The following is a 6,166-nucleotide window of genomic DNA, read 5'->3' on the forward strand; positions in this document are numbered from 1 at the left end:
TTTACTGACAGAGTGATAAACCTCGATCTTGTTTAAGCCACAATATTGGGCTTTTTTCTCTTTTATGCAGACAGGAGTCCAAACTGACATAGGCAGTCTTCTTATCTAGAGGCTGAGGAAGTCCTCAGTTAAGGCTTGAGACTGCTCTTTTGATTTGGAAAAAAAATGTTTTTCAATAGGCCTTTGATCATACAAAATCAAAGGCCTTCCCATTAGAGGATTAGAAGAATTAGAAACCACTGAAAGGTAAACAGCTCTGCAGAACGATGCAGAATTGTATCTTCCCTTGAGCAGAGTTGAGGCTCTGCAGAAAGAGGGCTATGATGGTAGAGAAAGGAAGAGGAGCAGGCAGGAAGGTTACCCTCTTTTTAGAAGGAAAAAAAAGGGGGTATAGTAGAAGGCCTGCACCCTGGGTAGAGTTTAAGGTCAGGGATTCCCACATGTATCATCTATTCTCTCAAAGATGCCCCTGCCACTAGGGGCCTAAGAAGGGTGACAGCCAATGTAGCAGCCTTCTGCAGAGATGGACCTAGATGCATACGGATGCATTAATTTTAAAGTTGATTTTTTTTTCTTTTCTCTTCTGTGATGTCCTTGCTAATGTCCAAGCAAGTGAACATCTGTTTTGTTTTGTTTCGTTTTCACTTCTCAGCATCCATTTCCCTCTGGTGGCATGAAGGTATTTTCCTTCAGAAGCTACTCCTCCCCTACTCTCACCCCTGTGTTTGGGTGGGTTTGATTCCTCACCCCCACCCCCTTCATTCTGGCCCCTAGTCTCTGAGAGGATTTGTCACAGTGATTATTTAAGGGATACTCTAGGAACCCAAGCCAAGTCCCAAGACCCAATGCTGGGATGTTGGCTGGGCTTAATGGGGAAGAAATACCTTCTTTCTGCTCAACTTGCTGGAGTGCCGGCACATAAGCACGGACATTCTGTGTCCTACATAATGCATGGAGAGAAAAGCAGCCTGAAAAAAAAATTGTAAGAGACCAAGAGATGATTGGCAGGAATTGAGCAATTGTCCAAAGCAAGAGGGCTACCTTGAAGGTGGAAATGGGACTTTAGACCCTGCTACTTTGGCCCTGAACAAAACAATCTCCGAAATCTGATGAACTTGAGAATACTCCAGTTACAATAATTAAATCAATATACCATGAATGAAATATGATATCTTCAGAAAACTGCTGACAGGTCCAAGTGGGAAGAGCTGAATCAGACAGTTGGCTAATATTATTCACATCTCTAAAAAACAAAACAAAACAAAACAATGAGTCAACAAGGCATAGAGGGGAAAGCCTGAGAGAGATCTGAAATGCTGAATCTAGCACTGCCTGTCCAAATCCCAGAGACTACAGACACACTGAGTAACTAACTTGACGACCTGCTTGTTAGCACTTCCATACATCGACTCTGATAGGATCTTTAACCTTTAAACATCACTCAACTTAAGCTTCGTGTCAACTCAACACTCTTTAAGCAACATTAAGATGACAATTTAACATCTGATGTAGCTTCCCATCAGTATAATTAAGGCTGATGTAGGGCCCTGCAAAGGAGATGGGCAGAGTCCAGATCAAAACCATTTGAGAGAGGAGAAAGCCAAATTGTAGCTGGGAGGCCAAGTCCAAATATCAGGCCTGGACGGTCCTAAACAGAATCAGAATTTGGGGAAAGGGTGTGGAATTGGAAGGGAGATTTGGGTGAGGGGGTTTCTCTAACTTTCTGGGTTACAGACAGTAAGAAAAAATCAAGTTGGAAAAGAACAAAGAGATTTTGGTAGTTGTTCTAATCAGCCTGGGAGGGTCTACATCTAGCTTTTGTTGGCTAGGGCTCTGAGGAGTGCAGCAGGTTTAAGGGCATGAGCCAGGTGGACAGGAACAGGGCCCTATTCTTGGTTCTAGTCCTCTGCATGATAGAAGGCTCCCTGCCCACTAGGGGCCAAACCTATATTTTCATTAATGTTAGAAATACTACTAGAGGACTATTAAAGGACTACTATTTTCTCACTAGGAGTTAGAAAAACTCCTTTGTTCTAAAGCTTTTCCTTTCTAAAATTGCAAATGTCCATGAAGAGAGTTAATACATCAAACTTCACCACTCATGTTGATATTCTTTTTTTTTTTTTTTAGCATTTATTTATTTTTGAGAGAAAGAGACAGAGTGTGAGTGGGAGAGGGGCAGAGAGAGAGGGAGACACAGAAGCAGGCTCCAGGCTCTGATCTGTCAGCACAGAGCCTGATGCAGGGCTCAAACTCACAAGCAGTGAGATCATGACCCAAGCTGAAGTTGGATGCCCAACCTACTGAGCCACCCAGGAGCCCCACTCATGTTGATATTCTTACGAGAAATTTAAAAAAAAATTTTTTAAACATTTATTTACTTTTGAGAGACAGAGAGACAGAGCATGAGTGAGGGAGGAGCAGAGAGAGAGGGAGACCCAGAATCTGAAGCAGGCTTCAGGCTCTGAACTGTTAGCACAAAGCCAATGCAGGGCTTGAACTCACGAACCATGCGATAATGACCTGGGCTGAAGTTGTACATTTAACCGACTGACCCACCCAGGCGCCCAAAGAGAAATTTTTTTGTTTAAGCAAAAATTAAGTGCCCTCTGGGGCACCTGGGTGGCTCAGTCAGTTAAACACCCCACTCTTGATTTCAGCTCAGGTCATGACCTCATGGTTGGTGGGTTTGAGCCCGACATCACTGTCCCTGTTATTCTCTCTCTCCCTCTCTCTCTGTCCCTCCCCTCTGCCTCTCTCTCTCTGTCTCTCTCTCTCTTTCTCTTAAAATAAATAAACTTGAAAAAAAATTAAGTGCCCTCTATTTTACTACTTAAAAAGCTTCATTGTTTTTACTAGTAAATGATTTTCTAAGAGTTAATTTTCCTAACTTTGAAAACGAAAAATTCATGCAGATCAATGAAGGACCCATGCTGGAAATAAATAATGTATGTAATGTTTATGCTTAAAAAGCCTAAGCCATGATATTATTAATATGCAAAAATGGATTGTTAATTTCCATACATTTGCCCGTATACATATCATTGTTTTCATGACAACAGGGTATGTGAACCATGTATCTACAGTTCCCAAAACCATGTAAATCTTAAAGATTATCTACTGATCAAATAATGATCAACAGGCAGATTGCCAGGTTTCAAAAGCACTGCTGGTTTGGCTTTGATTCAGCACTTACATTAATGTCTGTTTTTTTAATTTCCTACGGAAGAGAATTTGCATTGCTAAACTTGGAATATATAGTATGCATCCCTAATTTGGGTAAAACACCCATTCTGCCAGAGCTCCATAGTTAGAAAACAACCATAAAAGCTGTACAAAAACATATGTTAGTTTTCACAAATTGAAAGCTTTATTTGCAAAGCATCAGCCCACTCTACACAGGTGCTCTGCCTGTCATGAATTATTGCTTAAGCTTATGTCCTTGGTCCTGTTCACCTCCTCTCTCTTCCCTTCTTCCGGCTAACTCCATCGCCCTCCTCTGAGCAAGTTAACAACCTCTGCGTGCCCTTCCACACCTTCTACCTACTCTTTTGATTAGACAAACTCACATACGTGGGGATTTCCTCCTCACCATTTTACAAAATAAAAGGATTGTTATAAAAATTCTCTGGATTGCCTTTCTTAGTAAAATACATAGTGGAAATCTCTGCAAGTCATTTGATGGAGAGCTCACTCATTCTTTTAGCTATATAATAGTGCTTAATATTCTATGCTGCGAATAGAATATTCTATGCTTAATATTCCATGATGTGAATATACCACCATTTAGCCAGTTATTTCCTTCGTGATGGTTTATATGCTTTGTTTCCAATTTTTTGTCCCTACAAAAAGTGCTGCAATAAAATAATATACTTAATATACATAATAATAATACTTACGTATTAGTGCCTTTATTTCTAAGGACCAGCAGGAAGGAGATTACTGAGGCAAAGGTATGCATATTTTTTATTTTAATAGGCACTGCCAGATTGTTTTGCCAATGGCCCGTATTGAATTCACAGTTCCAAATGTAGTGTATGAGCGAGCCCTCTCCTGCACTCACTGCTGTTGCTACTAGCCATAGGAATTATGTTCTTTTCAATTATTGCATCTTGGTAAAAAACGACTGTTGTTTTTTAAATATTCATCGTTGTTAATTTTAGTTTGCATGCACACTCAAGAAGTTCTGGATCAGGGCCAGATTCCTAACACCTCACAGTAAATAGGTGTGCTGCCCCCTTGCCCTGTTCTGGGTTCTAGCTGTCTCTCTCACTGATGGGAACTCCTGTGATGTCCTAGTCTCCCTAGATGCACACAGACCTTTCTTTCACTCTAACAAATGAACAGTATTTAAGCTGGGTAAAGATCCCTGGGTAGGGTTTTTTTGTTGTTTTGTTTGTTTGGTTTTCCCTTGGTAGTCTGTGGATTTTATTTCATTCTCTTGAGCTTCAGGTTTGTTTGTTTGTTTGTTTTTTAAGGTTTATTTATTTTTGAGAGAGAGAACGCAAGCAGGGAGGGTCAGAAAGAAAGGGGATGTAGGATCTGAAGCAGGCTCCTCGCTGACAGCAGCAAGCCTAATGTGGGGCTTGAACTCCTGAAGCATGAGTTCATGACCGGAACCAAAGTTGGACGCTTCAACCGCTCAACCCACTGAGACACCCAGGTGCCCCTGACTTTGGGTTTTCAATGCAAAATCTCATGCTAGGCTGATATTTTTCCTTTTTAAGTAAATTTTTCTTTCTATCCAACAGATTCTAAAATTAGTACTTTGAAAAAATACAATAAAATCAGTACTTTCACTTTTGGAGTTCAGGAATTTTCCCAGAACATACTTGTGTGTAAGTGGGTATATCTGTTGTTGTTGTTGTTATTGTTGTTGTTGTTAATCAGTCTGACTGGAATTCAGGAAAGCCTTTCAATCTTTAAATTCAAATTGTTCTTTAGCTCTAAGAGATTTTCTTCCTTTTTTTTTTTTTTTTAAATATGGAATGCTTCACGAATTTGCGTGTCATCCTTGCGCAGGGGCCATGCATGCTAATCTTCTCTGTATTGTTCCAATTTTAGTATATGTGCTGCCAAAGCGAGCACGACTTTCTTCCTTTTTTAATTCAGTTGTTGCCTCTCCTCCATTCATTCCTTTTTCTCCTTCTGGTAATCTTATTATTTACATGTTATATCTCTCATACCGGCCCTTCATGTCTTCATTTTTTCACCATTTCTATTGCTTTTTTTCCCCCACTGTATTTTGAAATCTTTCTTCCATTTCCAGACCACTAACTCAGGTTTCATCATTACCATCTTTTCTTTCATTATTATTACTATTATTATTATTATTATTATTTTAGATAGGCTTCACACCCAGCACAGAGCCCAATATGAGTTTGAACTCATCACCCTGAGATCAAGACCTGAGCTGAGATCAAGAGTTAGACGTTTAACTGACCAAACCACCCAGGTCCCCTCTACCATCTTTTCCTTATTTTTCTTTTTTTTTTTTTTTTTAATGGGGTGCCTGGGTGGCTCAGTCGGTTAAATGTCCTACTTCAGCTCAGGTCATAATCTCACGGGTTCGTGAGTTTGAGCCCCGCATTGGGCTCTGTGCCGACAGCTCAGAGCCTGGAGCCTGCTTCAGATTCTGTGTCTCCCCCTCTTTGTGCCGCTCCCGGCTCATGCACTCTCTCACTCTCGCTCTTTCTCTCTCTCAAAAATAAATTATTTAAATTTATCTATTAAACTGTAAAAGAAGAAAATTATGCTTAATGTTTTCAGACATTTTCTTTCACACTATAACTAAATGTTGTTAAAGTCTCTTTTTTGGTTGTGGCTCGGGCTGTCATCTTTCTCCTGCAGCAGTTTGCATTTTGCAAGGGGTCATCTGGTGCATTCGTTATCTACTGCTGAGAAACAAATCACCTCAAAACTTTGTATCTGCAAATAATAACAAGCATGGATCATTTCTGGAGAATTCAAATGGAATGAAAGGGCACCCAAGAAAAGTAAAAGTCTCTTTTATGCCCCAGAGATCCAGTTCCGTCTACCCATCCCCCTCTGTGTGTGTATATATATATATATATATATATACATGTACATACATATATAAAGAGATATTTTTGCCTTTTCGTTTTGATAATTTCAGACTTACAGAAAAATTACAAAAATAGTACCA

At 40.0% G+C, this 6,166-nt stretch overlaps 1 non-coding gene across 1 annotated transcript; it reads right to left on the minus strand.

Moving 5' to 3' along the window:
• Positions 1 to 4,977: 4,977 nt before the first annotated feature.
• Positions 4,978 to 5,088, minus strand: LOC121017217 (U6 spliceosomal RNA). The gene has a single exon (XR_005784671.1). It is a non-coding gene; the product is annotated as a U6 spliceosomal RNA (small nuclear RNA).
• Between the last annotated feature and the right edge of the window lie 1,078 nt (positions 5,089 to 6,166).

This window comes from Herpailurus yagouaroundi, unplaced genomic scaffold, assembly GCF_014898765.1.
Source record: "Herpailurus yagouaroundi ecotype Mexico unplaced genomic scaffold, PumYag 29, whole genome shotgun sequence".
NCBI classification, from domain to species: Eukaryota; Metazoa; Chordata; class Mammalia; order Carnivora; family Felidae; genus Herpailurus; species Herpailurus yagouaroundi.